The sequence below is a fragment of the Lolium perenne genome, chromosome 7 (genome assembly GCF_019359855.2).
Source record: "Lolium perenne isolate Kyuss_39 chromosome 7, Kyuss_2.0, whole genome shotgun sequence".
Classification (NCBI taxonomy): Eukaryota; Viridiplantae; Streptophyta; class Magnoliopsida; order Poales; family Poaceae; genus Lolium; species Lolium perenne.
Window position 1 is genome coordinate 12447808 of NC_067250.2, and position 16098 is coordinate 12463905.

At 49.5% G+C, this 16098-nt stretch overlaps 1 long non-coding RNA gene across 1 annotated transcript; it reads left to right on the forward strand.

Moving 5' to 3' along the window:
* The first annotated feature begins 15472 nt into the window (after positions 1 to 15472).
* LOC127311412 (uncharacterized) lies at positions 15473 to 15892 on the forward strand. The gene is made up of 3 exons (XR_007857698.2): positions 15473 to 15511; positions 15618 to 15725; positions 15817 to 15892. It is a non-coding gene; the product is annotated as an uncharacterized lncRNA (long non-coding RNA).
* The last annotated feature ends 206 nt before the right edge of the window (positions 15893 to 16098 follow it).

Consider the following 16098-nt stretch of genomic DNA (forward strand, 5'->3'; position numbering starts at 1 on the left):
CAATCGACGTTTTGCTGGCTGTCAGCAACCAAGGCGATGGTGCCTTCAACACCAACCTTCAGACCTTCTTGTCGAAGACCATGCCCAAGATCTTCTTCAGAGTTGAAGCACTTGGCCAGCGCAGCAAAAGTCTTGGGTTCTTCTTTCTTCGAGAAGAAGTATGGAAAAAGCCGCGACAGGCCCGACTCAGCATCATCAATACCTTGGCGTGCTTCGTCTCCATGAATCTCGAGGAGGGAGAGCGCGTCGAGAAGATCTTCAGCAGCCATCTTGGATTCGGGAGTGCTGTGGCGAGTGAGCCGCGCGCGTGGTGGCATCAACAATGGCGAAAGCGCGAAGTGTGGGCGTGGGTGAGCTCAGGAAGTGCTGGGCGCAATGGAGGTTTTTGCAGAGGAGAGCAGAGGAGCGGCGCAAGCGAAGAGGTGAAACGAAGGAAGAAGAAGACTATATATAGGGATTTGGCGAATCAATGCACCGTTGGATGGAATAATTTAGCGGTGGATGCTGCACTCATAGTTAAGGGGTAAAATAGTATTTTGACTCTGAAGGAACGGGATAGGCGTTACAGTACGTGCGCCAGGAAAAGCGGAGGACGTGTGTCCCCCACTTGCGCGACGTGTCAAATTGACAAGAAATATGGGTCCACAAGACAGAGAGAGAGAGTTGTACTCGCGTTTTCCTGATACGGCGGTCGTGGCTATCGTCAGTAATGATGTCACTTTAACCAAGGGGAAAATCTCGACAGTGAAGATTAAGGAAATTAGCGGCAGGAAAAATTATCGATTATTTCGAGAGCCTTTGATCAAATACAAGTTTTTGCCCAAATGCTCGGGGGCTACTTCAAAAAAAAGAAAAATTCAAGTATGACAAAATAGAAATTGCGAGAGCCTATGATCAAATACAAGCATTTGTTCATAGCCTCGGGGGCTACTTCCATCGGGAGCGCTGGTCGCGCACCCGATAGATGTGAAAAGCTCGGGAAAGAATGACAATATAGCGGCATGAGGCATTGAGCCTACAACCAAGCACAAGTTCTTGGCTGTAGCCTCGGGGGCTACTCCCATCGGGAACGCTGTTCGCGTGCCCGATGAAATTATAAGAATAAGTGAGCATATTTCGAGTTATGCAAATAACTCTACATATACTCCCATCGGGAGGCAAGATAAGTCATCCGTGACTCGATAAAATGTGCTATTCCAACAGCCGAAAAAGCACTCGACAATATATTCTCAGAGCGCTAAAAGTCGCGAACAATCTCAGAATGCCGCAAAACTTTGCGAAGGTAAGACCCCAGATCCGTTCTGAGCGGCGTGGCACCGTCTCTAACGTCGGTTTGCTACTTTTTTCCGTATCAACAGATACGAAGAAAAATCCTAACAGACGCGTTAGGTACCCGATAAAATATGACTGGGACTCGACAGAATGGTAAGACCTTAAGCGGCACCTGTCGAGTTAACACCAGTATGTCGAGATCATGTCCAGGGACGTGATCTTGAAGTAGGTTTTTGCGGATTGCCACTAGAGCAGTTAACTAGTACCTGATCCGTCAGATGAACTAGCCCCAACTACCATTATCCCTATACAATATAGAATTGCGTATTTAAAGATATGTGATAAAGTTTGACAAAGATATTGGATATTCAGAAAATTGGAGATTTTCTCTTATTCTTCGATTCAAGTAAAATCTCGGGGGCTACTGACATAGGCATCCCCAATGGGTCTGCCAAAGATGATACCCGGGGTTTACTGAAGGCCCACGACTCGAAGAATATGAAGTTCGGCGGCCCAAGATAGTAATTAAGGAAAGCTAGAGTTGTATTAGGAAATACAGACTTGTAATTTTACGGGACGGGTCAGAAACCCTCCCGGACTCTGTAACTTGTGTATCACGAATCCCTCGGCTCCGCCTCCTATATAAGGGGGAGTCGAGGGACAAAGAAAGGATCGATTCATTGTCTCACGAAACCCTAGTTTTCATAATCGTCGAGTACTTTTCGGCTGAAACCTTCGAGATCTACTTGCCCTCTACTTCCAACTAAACCCTAGTCTACAATCAGTAGGCATTGATAAGTTAATCCCTTTTCAATGCCATTCTTTGCAAGTTTATCGGAGGCGAATCTTTGAGTGATCAGCTCATATTGCAGGTTCTCTAAACCCGTAGTAATGTGCAACTTCTCTTCAACCGATGATGTATGTTTTGGTGTCATCCCCCGAACGAATCGAAGGAACTGTGCCTGCCGTCGACTTCGTCGCTCTTTAACACTTCTGTAGTTTAAAGTACCGGCATGGGTCTTTTTGTAAGTTGTATTGTGTCCATCAACTGCAGCACTCGATAATTTATCTGAGGCTTGGATGGATTTTTAGTATATCGATAACCATAGCTCCCGATGGAAGTATTAATTAATTATCAATATTTGTAATAATTCATATCGATAACCATAGCTCCCGGTGGAAGTATTAATTTGTTATCAATATTGTAATAATTCATATCGATAACCATAGCTCCCGATGGGAGTATTAATTAGTTATCAATATTGTAATAATTCATATCGATAACCATAGCTCCCAGTGGGCATATTAATTAGTTATCAATATTATAATAATTCATATCGATAACCATAGCTTCCGGTGGGAGTATTAATTAGTTATCAATACTGTAGTAATTCCTTGCAGCCCCCGAGTAATTCTAGCGCTCCCGATGGGAGTGCATCGGGTCAATATTATGTAAGACGATATCCATTGAATATTCCAGACGATGAATCCACTGACCCGAGAGTGTATCGGATCAATATTATGTAGCCATAGGAGATAAATCCGTTTAATAACCATAGATGATGAAGCCATTGTCCCGGGAGTACATCAGGAGAAGATATACCCTAAGCCGAAGAAGATAAATCCATTGATAACCATAGGTGATGAAGCCATTGACCCGGGAGTTCATCGAGAGAAGATATATCCAGAGACGAAGAAGATAAATCCATTGATAACCATAGGTGATGAAGCCATTGACCCGGGAGTTCATCGAGAGAAGATATATCCAGAGCCGAAGAAGATAAGTCCATCAAGTAATCGAGAGTACTGGAGGTAATGGTGCCTCCCTGAGCATCGGGTGTGGCGAAAGGAAGAGGAACACTGAGTTCGACTACGGCGAGGCCAATGTGAAGGTAGGTCGCATGGTAGACGCAGTCGAAGTAATTAATCATAAATAGTTGATGTATCGGGCGTAGTCAAAATAGTCGCTCGGCCAAAGATAGTCCATGTGGCGGGCACAGTCGAAATAGTTGCGCCGTCAAAGATAGTCCATGCGGCGGGTGCAGTCGAAATAGTTGCGCCACCAAAGAGAGTCCATGCGGCGGGCGCAGTCGAAATAGTTGCGCCATCAAAAATAGTCCATGCGGCGGGTGCAGTCGAAATAGTTGCGCCACCAAAGAGAGTCCATGCGGCGGGCGCAGTCGAAATAGTTGCGCCATCAAAGATAGTCCATGCGGCGGGTGCAGTCGAAATAGTTACGCCACCAAGGATAGTCCATGCGGCGGGCGCAGTTGAAATAGTTGCGCGGCCAGAAATAGTTGATGTAGCCACGTAGCGTCTGGTTGACGTGGCCGATGAAGTGGATGCAGTTGATATGTCCGATCCGCCACGGGAGAGCACCCGATTATATCAAGTCCGCGATGTCGGGTCCGCGACACGTGAACCCCCAATATAACGAATGCGTGACGGCGGGCGCGGTCGATTGGGTAGACTAATCAAAGTTTTGTTTCAATCTGCAGGCATATTGCGGCGCAAAAACCACATGCAAATAATAGTACGAGCCAAAAAATATTTTACGAAGTAAATTTGCGTAATTGGAAATATAGCACCTGATATTTTTGTGTCGGATGTAGGGAACTAGTAGTTGAAGTAGTTGCCCGGCGCCTGACCGGGTGTAACAGACGCGACGGAATAGTCGAAACTTGTTTTGCCGTTTGATTGTACCGTCGACAAAATCCGATGAGACATTCTACCCGAATGAAAAAATCCAGCCGTCGCATGATGAAGGTGAAGTATACTTCAAATTGTCTCTGTAGTCTAAAGGTCCAGAACGCGGGGTAGCGAAAAATCTTCGGCCGCCGCTAGTTATTTTGGACATATCTAGATAGACGTAATTGATCACCATCGCTTCATGCATCCAATCCATCTGATCTTGATGGATAGCAGACACGATGGTTTTGCTGCTTCGATTGAAGATGTCGGTATTGACGCTGAATCTTCCTGTGTCGCGTTCACTAGTGGAGAAGAGGCCTTTGGACCCAAGCAAATGATCCACTGCTGAACCAAACCGGGTCCAATGCCCCCATTGGACCCGGTTCGTTTCTGCCCAGGACGACCCCACCCGCTGGCGCGTGTCCTGTAGCGGGCTTTGAACCCGGTTTGTCATACAAACCGGGACCAAAGGGTCCACCCGCAGGGCGCGGCAGGCCGTGTCAGCCTGGGGAACCCTTTAGTCCCGGTTTGTATGACAAACCGGGTCCAAAGGCCCCCCTCTGGCTATCTAACCTTGCCCCTGCCCAAGTGTGAGCCACACTTAGCCATTTTTTCACTATCTTCACAAGAGGGTGTATTGCTCTCCTCTCTTCTTCACATGCACAAGAGGTGTTTGATGAAATGCTTAAGAGGATTTGCCACTTGAGTTTACACAAATCAAGCCACACTTAACTTGCTTTTTTCTTCTTCATCGAGGTTAACAACTTTATCCTTTTCATCTGCAATTGATAAAATGCATGTGTATATATACATCGTGATGTTCTGTAATGGTTTTGATCAGCTTAATTATATCATGCAGATGAATCGGCAATGGATGTACATTGACCGACGGTTTGACGAGTTCACTGCGGGCCTGGATAATTTTATGGCCGTGGCGGAGGCAAACAAACATGGTGGCTTCATGTATTGTCCATGTGTGGACTGCAAGAATACCGTAAATTACGCTCGCTCGAGTCTCATTCACAGCCACCTTCTGCGATCCGGTTTCATGCCCAGTTACTATTGTTGGACCAAGCACGGAGAAAGAGGGGTTATGATGGAAGACAATGACGAAGAGGAAGAGGATGATGACGGTTATCCCAATTTTCCTGAATACGATGATACTGCAGAAGGCAATGAAGACAATGAAGTAGAAGATCAAGAGGCACCAGATGAGCCTGCTGATGATGATCTTGGCCGGGCCATTGCTGATGCAAGGAGAGAATGTGAAACTGAAAAGGAAAGGTTGGCCTTCGACAAGATGATAGAAGATCACAACAAATTGTTATACCCAACTTGCGAAGATGGCCATAAAAAGCTAGGCAGCACACTGGAATTGTTGCAATGGAAGGCGAAGAACGGTGTCAACGACTCGGGATTTGGAAAGTTCTTGACAATAATTAAGAGGAAGCTTCCAAGGGGTAGCGAATTGCCCGCCGATGCGTACGAAGCGAAGAAGATTGTCTGCCCCCTAGGATGAGCTGTGCACAAGCTCCATGCATGCATTACTGACTGCATCCTCTACCGCGATGAGTACGAGAATTTGGATGCATGTCCGGTGTGCACCGCATTGCGGTATAAGATCGGACGAGATGACCCTGGGGCTGTTGAGGGCGAGCGCCCCGGGAAGAGGGTTCCTGCCAAGGTTATGTGGTATGCTCCTATAATACCACGGCTGAAACGCTTGTTCAGAAATAAAGAGCATGCTAGGTTGTTGCGATGGCACAAAGAAGACCGTAAGAAAGACGTGATGTTGAGGCACCCTGCTGATGACTCCCAATGGAGAAAAATCGATAGAGAGTTCCCAAACTTTGCACAGGATGCAAGGAACTTACGGTTTGGTCTCAGTACAGATGGCATGAATCCTTTTGGAGAGCAGAGCTGCAGCCATAGCACCTGGCTTTGTGACTCTTTGTATATATAACCTTCCTCCTTGGTTGTGCATGAAGCGGAAGTTCATTATGATGCCGGTGCTCATACAAGGCCCGAAGCAACCCGGGAACGACATTGATGTGTACCTGAAGCCATTAGTCGAAGAACTTCTACAGCTGTGGTCCCTAGCAGGTGTACGTGTGTGGGACGAGCACAAGCGGGAGGAATTTGACCTAAGAGCGATGCTTTTCGTAACCATCAATGACTGGCCTGCTCTTGGTAACATTTCAGGACAGTCAAACAAGGGATACAATGCATGCACACACTGTTTACATGAGCTCGAAGGTGATTATTTGGAAAAAGGTCGAGAAGGTCGTGTACACAGGGCATCGTCGATTTCTTAGGCTTACCCATCCCGTAAGAAAGAAAGGCAAGCATTACAACGGTGAGGCTGATCACCGGAGGAAGCCTCCCCATCGTGATGGTGTTGATATATTTGGTATGGTCAAGGATCTAGATGTAATATTTGGAAAGGGTCTGGCGGACGGTCTGTTCCGAATGACGATGCCGGACACGCGCCCATGTGGAAGAAGAAATCTATATTTTGGGATCTACCCTATTGGGAAGTCTTAGAGGTCCGCTCTTCAATCGATGTGATGCACGTGACGAAGAATCTTTGCGTGAACCTGCTAGGCTTTACGGGTGTGTACGGGAAGACAAAAGATACACCGAAGCACGGGAGGACCAGCAACGTTGGAAAGACCCCAAAAAGCTGCATGAGAGAGTTAAAGGACGTCATTTATCCAGCTACGCTCTTACAAAAGCGAGAGAAGGAAATATTTTTAATGTCTTAGCAGTATCAAGGTCCCGTCTGGCTTCTCCTCCAATATAAAGGGAATAATAAATATGGAGAAGAAAACATTCCGAACACCTGAAGTCTCATGACATCACGTGATAATGACACAATTGCTTCCGATTGCATTGAGGGGGCTTCTACCGGAAAATGTTCGACTGCCCATTGTGAAGCTATGTGCATTCCTCAATGCAATTTCTCAGAAGGTAATAAATCCAGAAATTCTACCGAGGTTGCAGAATGATGTGGTCCAATGTCTCGTTAGTTTTGAGCTGGTGTTCCCACCATCCTTCTTCAATATTATGACACATCTCCTCGTTCACCTGGTCGATGAGATTTCCATTCTCGGTCCTGTGTTTCTACACAATATGTTCCCCTTCGAGAGGTTCATGGGAGTCTTGAAGAAATATGTTCATAACCGTGCTAGGCCAGAAGGAAGCATCTCCAAGGGCTATGGAACAGAGGAGGTCATTGAATTCTGTGTTGACTTTATTCCTGACCTTAAGCCGATTGGTGTTCCTGAATCGCGGCATGAAGGGAGACTAAGTGGAAAAGGCACGCTAGGAAGGAAATCAATGATATGTAGGGACGGGATTTCTTTGACTCAAGCACACTACACAGTCCTACAAAGTTCCACCTTGGTGGCTCCGTATATCGGTGACCACAAGAACTTTCTACGCTCCCAGAACCCGGGGCAGTCGAACGATTGGATTAGACGTGAACACATGTCGACTTTCGGCGGTTGGTTGCAAAAACATCTCCTGAATAACAAACATATTGAAGATCAGTTGTACTTGCTGGCCCAGACACCATCTTCGACTGTAGTGACTTTCCAAGGGTACGAGATAAATGGGAATACATTTTACACGATCGCCCAAGATAAAAAGAGCACCAACCAAAACAGTGGTGTCCGCTTTGATGCAATAATGAATGAAGGCCCAAATGACACATATTATGGTTACATAGAGGATATATGGGAACTTGAGTATGGACCTTCTTTTAAGGTCCCTTTGTTTAGGTGCAAATGGGTCAACAAAACAGGAGGCGGGGTTCAGGTAGACAAGTTGTATGGAATGACAACAGTGGATCTCAACAATCTTGGGTATAGAGACGAACCATTCGTCCTAGCCAAGGATGTGGCCCAGGTTTTCTATGTGAAGGATATGTCTACCAAACCAAGAAAAAGGAAACATAAGGAAACAAATACATCAAACGATGAGCCAAAGCGCCACATAGTTCTTTCTGGAAAAAGAAACATCGTGGGAGTGGAGGACAAGACAGACATGTCAGAAGATTATAATCAGTTTGATGAAATTCCACCCTTCAGAGTGAACATTGATCCAAGCATCAAGTTAAATGATGAAGATGCTCCATGGTTACGGCCGAAGAAGATTAATTAAATGATGAAGATGCTCCATGGTTACCCACTCGTCCTTATCCCACCGACAGTTTTTGGCGCCACTGCGTTCCCGCCTATTTTTCTTCCCGTGCTTTCCACTGCTTCCCGCCTCCGTCCTCCCGCCATTTTTTCACTATATATATGTTGGCTTGGCCTCCATTTACATCTCACATCTAGACTCATATCTGCAAACCTCATCACCAGGTCACATGGCTTCCATCGTATCTCTAACCCTCCGGGAGGCGGAGGCGCTTTGCGCGTCGAACTACCCCTGCCCGCCGGGCTACCGCGTCCCTACCGGCTGGTTGCTGAGCGTCGGAGGGGTACCGGTCCCTCCTGTCCCTCTAGGTGTGGCGCGCGAGATGGCCATCACGAACCACTACTACTTCGAGCTCACGCCAGAGCAACGGAGGAATCCCCAGTGGCATCCCGACTACAGCCCGACTTGGGAAAGCTTCTTCATCAATCGGCGTGAGAGGGCGCTTGCCAGGCACGAGGAGGGCGGCCCGCCTCCTCCGAACTTCAACGAGGCCGGCCGTCGGCTGTGGTGGCGCGGCCGGACTCTCCAGGGCGTCATGGCCTACCGTGGCCCCCGCCTGCGCTACCCTCAGTCCCAGCCCACGCGTGCTCACCCGCCGAGGTTTGACTACCGCGACCCCGATGCCAGCGACGATGATGACGGCGACTACGACGACTACAGTGGCGATGTTTATAGGGCTAGACACGACTATGACTGAATGACTCCAAGATTCGAATCTGGCCATGTATCTTAATTAATTTTCAGTTGAGCTAGGCACGAGTACTATAGGGCTAGGCACGAGTACTAGCTGGCCATGTATCTTAATTAATTTTCAGTTGAGTTCTGTACTTTAATTCCACATGTAATCTGGCGGGAAACTTTTCTCATCATCAGCGTCTGCCACAACGACTTTATTGAAAATACAATAAAATAGATAAACAACTAGTCTAGTCGATCTACTCGTCGTCGGAGGTTGTCTCGGTCCAAATGTCGTCCCACCGAGGGTCGTTGTCGGCCCAAGTTGTATTCGGGTTATCGAGCTCGAACACGGCGACGGCCCGACGATGGCGCCTGTTGGACCTGCGTTGTGCCCGGAGGTCAGCGAAGAACGCGGCGGTGTTGTCGACGTCGTTGGGGAACTGCGCCCTCCACTGGCGCATCAACTCCTCGTCGTGCTCGGCGATTGCGATCCGGCGCTGCACCTGGCGGTGGCGGCGACGGTCCTCGTCGTCGACGAGGCACGGCGTCGGCGCGAGGAACTCCGCCTCCTCTAGCGATTCGACGTCTGGGAAGTTCATGTCGCACCGTGGCCGCCGAAATCGCCATGCGGCCGCGTCGTAAGCGCGCGCCGCCAGCTCCGGGGTGTTGTACGTGCCGAGGGTGAGCCGGAAGCCACCAGCACGCATCTCGGCGTAGAACGTACCGTTCGGCCGCGCTCGGACGCCACGGAAACCGGACGAGCCGCGACGGCGCGGCGGCATCCCGGCGACGAATGAACGGAGGCGACGGCGACGTGTGGTTCCGCGCGCACGCGGCGCTTTATAGCACAGCGACGCGGCAAGTTTGGCGACAGGTGGCGCGGGGAAGCGGCGGGGCGTGGCACGTGGAAGCGGCGGCGACAGGTGGCGCGGGGAAGCGGCGGGGCGTGGCACGTGGAAGCGGGATCTACACGTCGCACGGCGGTGGCGGCGGGGCGAGGCACGTGGAAGCGGCGGCGACACGTGGCACGGGGAAGGGACACGTGTGGCGGTGGCGGTGGTGGGCAGTACACGGCGGTGGCCCGTACATGGCGGTGACGGTGGTGGCCAGGCGGTGGCGGTGGCGGTGGCGGTGGTGGGCAGTACACGGCGGTGCCGACGGTGGCCAGTACACGGCGGTGGCGGTGGTGGGCAGTACACGGCGGTGGCCCGTACATGGCGGTGACGGCGGGGCGAGGCACGTGGAAGCGGCGGCGACACGTGGCACGGGGAAGGGCAGTACACGGCGGTGGCCCGTACATGGCGGTGACGGTGGTGGCCAGGCGGTGGCGGTGGCGGTGGTGGGCAGTACACGGCGGTGCCGACGGTGGCCAGTACACGGTGGTGGCGGTGGTGGGCAGTACACGGCGGTGGCCCGTACATGGCGGTGACGGCGGGGCGAGGCACGTGGAAGCGGCGGCGACACGTGGCACGGGGAAGGGACACGTGTGGCGGTGGCGGTGGGGCGAGGCACGTGGAAGCGGCGGCGACACGTGGCACGGGGAAGGGACACGTGTGGCGGTGGCGGTGGTGGCCAGTACATGGCGGTGGCGGTGGTGGGCAGTACACGGCGGTGGCTTTTTTTTCATTTGAAATAAGGCGGGAATGAAATTTTTTAAAAAAATTTGGCCTTTGGACCCGGTTTGTATTACAAACCGGGACTAAAGGCCTTTTTTGCGCGCGCAGCGAAAACGCAGCAAAAATGGCCTTTAGTCCCGGTTTGTATTACAAACCGGGTCCAAAGGCCTTTGGACCCGGTTTGTAACACGCACCGGGTCCAAAGGGAGAGGTATATAACTGACACTTCGTCTCCGCGCGGAGATCAATCGCGCGGAGACGAAGCAGTTGTGCCGCCAGGCTGCCAAAATCGCCGCCGGCCGCCGCCTCCCGCGCGCTGTCGCCGTCGCCTCGCGCCACGCCGCCCACGCCGCCGCCGCCCTCCGCGCCCACGCCGCCGCCGTCCTCCCGCGCCCACGCCGCCGCCGCCCTCCGCGCCCACGCCGCCGCCCGCGTCGCCGCCTCCGCCGCGCCCGCCTCCGCCTCTCTCCTCGCCGTCCGCCGCCATCGCCGCCGCCGACCCCGCCGGCCGCCACCGCGCCTCTCCCTCCGCCGGTAAGCCTCCTCGATCTGGCTTTTTTTTTTTCATTTGTTAGATTATAGTGTAGTTAGTTTTACCCCGAAAAAAAAATAGTGTAGTTAGTTTTAGTGAAAATTTAGTTAAAATTAGTGTGTTAGTAAAATTAGTTAGTGTGTTAGTAAAATTAGTGTGTTAGTAAAATTATTAGTTAATGTGTTAGTGTGTTAGTAAAATTAGTTAGTGTGTTAGAAAAATTAGTGTTAGTAAAATTAGTTAGAGAAAAGTTAGAAAATTAGTTAGTTAGTGTTAGTAAAATTAGTTAGAAAAAAGTTAGTAAAATTAGTTAGGAAAAAGTTAGAAAAGTTAGAAAATAGATTCATTTGTGTCGGCGCCGCCCCCCGCGCGCGCCTACGACTTAGACCGTGGCGGTGCCGAGTCCGTATCGGTGCCGCCGCGACATAGACTTAGGGTCGCGAAATAGAGAAAGAGCGAGCGAGGAGGAGCGCCGAGTCCGTGGCGGTGCCGGTACTGCCGGCGCCCCTGCCGACGCCCCCAAAACAGGGTCGTGGAACGCGGCGTTAGTACAAAAGTAGTGAAGTTTTTTATTTAGCACAATATCATGTTTTTTTATTTATATTAGTATACATATATGATTTGTTTTCGTAGCTACGATGCCGCGACAGCGACAGCCGGCGGGCCGTGGTCTGACTCTCACCGAGGAGATGGAGCAGATGGGGGAGGTCCGGGACTGGGCTCCGCCGGGGTGGCACTGGGAGGTCTTAGCTTCCGGGTCGCGCACCTTGGTGCGGAATCCGGGTCCCGTCGTCGACCCGGATATTCTTTGGTGGAGGTCTTATGGGCCACGGTCGTTTCAGAGGGAGCCGGCCCCGCCGGAGGAGGTAGCTCAGCGCATTGAAGCGGAGGACCAGCACGTTCGCCATTACATGTATGCGTTAGACAACATGTATAGGACCGGATGGAGCGTTATGCGGGGATCTCATGTTAGCTATGCTCCCGTTGTTGTTCCGTGGCTTTGGGGGTACACCGAGCGCGGCTCAGGACCCGGTCGGCGCCCTCTAGGACCCGGTCTGCGCCGTTGAGTGGTTGTAGTAGTGATTGATATGTATTAGGGTTAAATAAACATGAACCCGATCTATGTATGCATGTAACTGCAGTATCTGCTTTCAGCACTATTTATCGATCCTTAGTTAAGAACTACATATGTAACTCCATTTTCAGTTTTCTGCATTATCCTTAATTTGATCATATGATGGTTCCTATGTATAGCTTGCAGGTCGTTGTAGAAAACATGGACAGAGATGAAATTCAAGAAAATTTCATGGAGAACTTCATAGCAAACGGTACTCTGGATGATCGTGACGACGATGTCACCGCAACTTATTTGAATGACTCCGGTGAGGGAGCGGAGAATATTGAGGAAGAAGATCCTAATGGCACCGGTGAGGAACAAGATCATCATAATGGCTCCCGAACTGTAGTTATCACCGAGGTATATAAATTAACTAAGCCGCTGTTGATCGACTAGATGCATTAACTAATTAAATTGTACTGACTATGAACTATTTCTTTTTTAGCCCTCCGGATCGAGCACTTCTTCTGTAAAGTCGAGGAAGCGAGGCCCGGCCAAAAAGTTGGATGACGGTGTTAGGCACGACATCACCCACATCGAGAAGGATGGTAAACCGATTGCTCCAGAGAAAGGTGCAAAGGCATTTATAGCTCAATGCGGAGTGCTTGTTAGGGACCACGTCCCGATCACCGTTCGAGAATGGCACAAGCCGAAGGGACTAGTGCTGTCTGCAGAGGAAGAAGCTCAAGGTCTTTATATCGATGATGTAGCCAAAAACAGCATTATGAACAAGCTCATGTCACATTTCAACATAGTACCCGAAGAGGGGGGTGACGCTGAGAAGGCCAAGATGGAGAAGGCCCTCCGCGAGTTTGGCAAGAAGAAGATGGCCGAACTATTCAAGAGCCACAAGAAAAGATTGTGCCGCCTTATCAAGTTAAAGAAGACTCCGGACAGTGAGAAGGTAAAAAATCACTGGGACGAATTCGTGAAGTACAGCACGGAGTCAGAAGAATTTAAGAGAAGGTCGGAAATAAATAAGGCAAATGCTGCGTTGAAGCTATATCACCAAATTCTGGGTCCAGGTGGATACAGGGCTAACCGTCCTAAGTGGCAGGCAGCTGAGGCGGAGCTGACCAGTAAAGGGATCAGATTAGGGACACACGGTTGGATCGAACGGTGCAAGGAGTGGTTCTACATGATTGGGGGAACGTTGGATCCAGAAACAGGGAAGTGCATCTATAAGAAAGCTCATCTGAAGGTTCCCATTGATGCCCTGGAAAAGGCACATAGGGACGTGGAGGCGGGGTTGTTCCAGCCCGAAAGAGAGAACGATGAGCTGACACGCGCCCTTGGGAACAAAGAACATGGCGGACGAACACGAGGCACAGAAGGCTCCGTTCCGTGGAAGTATGGCTTTCCTGCGGAAAGGAAGAGATTTCCTGATAAAAGCCATGAGAGGAGGAAGGCAAGGGAAACAGACCGCCTGGCTAACTTAGAAGAGGGTATGAGCACCATGCAAGCCCAATTAACCATGGTAACCCAAGTACTTACATCTCAGATGGCTCGGGGGCAGGCTGTAGATCCTGCACTGCTCAATGCCATCGCCCCGCTGCAATCTCAACCACACCGGAAAAGCAGCGTGGCTTCCTCTCAGCAGGTGGATAATGATGATGATGATGACCAGGTGGTCGAGCCTCCTCGCTACCCCCCCGTGGATGATCTCACTGAGAGCCGTCCTTGTGAGCTGCATGTTAAAGTTTTCAACCTATCCTTCAAGGCGGCGGTCGGCATCCTCTTACCTACAAGGTCTTACCATTGCCGTCCGGGCCAAGACGACTTTGCTGTTGTGATGGTGGATGAAGTGTTGAGAGAGTATGAGGGGTTGGTGCTTGAGCAACCTGCAGGTGAAGATGGGGAAATCAAAGTACTGGGAGAAGCCCGTAGAACCACCGTGCAATGGCGGAAGGAGAACATTGTGTTTCCAGGTGAGAAGCCAACAAGCAGGCCACCTCCGCCTCCTCCGCCACCTGTGCAGTCTCCTCCGCGTGATGATTCTCCTCTGCGCGATGATGATTCCCCTATCCATGACCAGTCTCCTCCGCGTGAAAATACTCCGCCGCCTCCTCCTCCTCGTCAGGAGACTCCGCCGCTTCCACCTAAGCAAAAGAGGAAGCGGCCCGCGGCACCTCCTACAGCTCCGAAGAGATCATCAACTCCAATGAGGGAACAGACTCCAGAGTTGTTGCCACATGAGCAGACTGAAGAGCAAAAGGCGTTTCTTGCAACTGCGCCGAAGAAGATGTTCATTCCACCGCAGACAGTGAAGCACTTTGCCGAGACGAGAATGAAGAGACCTGAGCTGAGAGCTGATTATGACCGCTCTCTTGGACAGTCCTCTAAAGCGATGAAAGAAGCAAAAAAAGTCGCCCAGCTTGGACAGCAGGACATTCAGGCCGCACCCCACTTCATCGTGGAGCCATATCATGATCCAGAGACGGCATCGATGATCGAACGGGCGGCTAGAGCTCAGGGAGCATCAGTTGAGTACGAAGATTACTATCCAACGGCTCAAGTGGTAAACAAGTATAGATACGGATCTGATCTCGTCAAACCTGGCGAGCTCGCGCGTCTAGGGACTCAGATGCGAAGGTTGCATGACTGGTACCTGAAAGCCTGTCGAAGAGGTGATCGCTACCTCACGGTGTATCTTAGAGATGAGCATTACTTCCGGGGGCGGGAGGAGATAAACATTGACGTAGAAGAACTGTTTCAGTTATTCAATCAAGACGCCCTCGACAAAGCTGTCATCAGTTGCTACTGCCTGTAAGTGATTTATTTGTGTAATTAAGTTTGTAGCTCATTCATTTGCACTAACAATTATCCTCATTATATTCTTTGTGTACGCTATACATTTAATTATGCAGAATGAAGAAGCTGGAATACAAAAGAGGCAAGCTCCTACCGCTGGGGTTCATAGACCCAAACACAGTTCATGAAGTTACGGTTCAAGAGTTCGCCAAGGACACAGAGGACAACATCGTAATGTTTTTAGAGAAGCAAGCAGACAAAGAGGATATATTCTTTTCCTACAACTTCAAGTGAGTGTTATATATAACATACATTATGCTTGTGCACCTTCCACTTTATTCTCGTAATCATTGAGCTATGCTTGTGCAGTTTCCATTTTATTCTCCTAATCATTGATCTTCACCTTGGAGTCGTAAACGTCATGGACTCGAAACGTAAAGAATATGCGGAATGGGCGGACATGGCTGCCATCCTCCAGAGGTAGTTTCAATCAATTTCGTATTGGCATCTTCATCTGCTCTAATTCGAAGATATCATCAACTAATCAATTACTCATTTACTCATTATTTTTTGCCGGGCAGGGCTTGGAAACGGTTCATCAATACTATTCCGGGTGAATGGAAACCGGAGCTTACATTTAGAGATTACCCTGTAAGTAGTACTATATATATAGCTATGTCCGTGAAACTTTATATATGCTATTTACTTTCAATACGATGCTTGATTATTAGTTTGATCGAACTATTTTTTCGTAAAGTGTATGAGGCAGGAAAAAGGGAATAACTTATGTGGATACTACGTCTGCACCTTCATGCGTGACATGTCCTGTCCCAAGGGTGGGGATCCCCAAATACACCACACTCGTGTACGATAACAAATTTTCACAATTAATCTTAATTAGTACCATCTATTGTATTGAGTTCCATTCATATATTGATCTCCTTTTTTAAATATAGATGACACGCCTGCGGGACACTCTCATAACAGCGGATCAAATAAAAGCAATTCAAGAGGAAATCGCGGGATTCTTTATTACTGAGGTCCTTACCCCAGGTGGAGAGCACTATCGGAAGATCGTGACGGCGGAGGATATTCGTTCAGGAAAAGTTGTATTGTAAATATGCATGCATTACGTGTACTGTGTTGACTATGTCGTGTACTGTTGACGATGTCTATATATATTCATGACGATTTTTTGTGGTTTCTTGAATGATATATATGCATTGCTGAAACTCTGC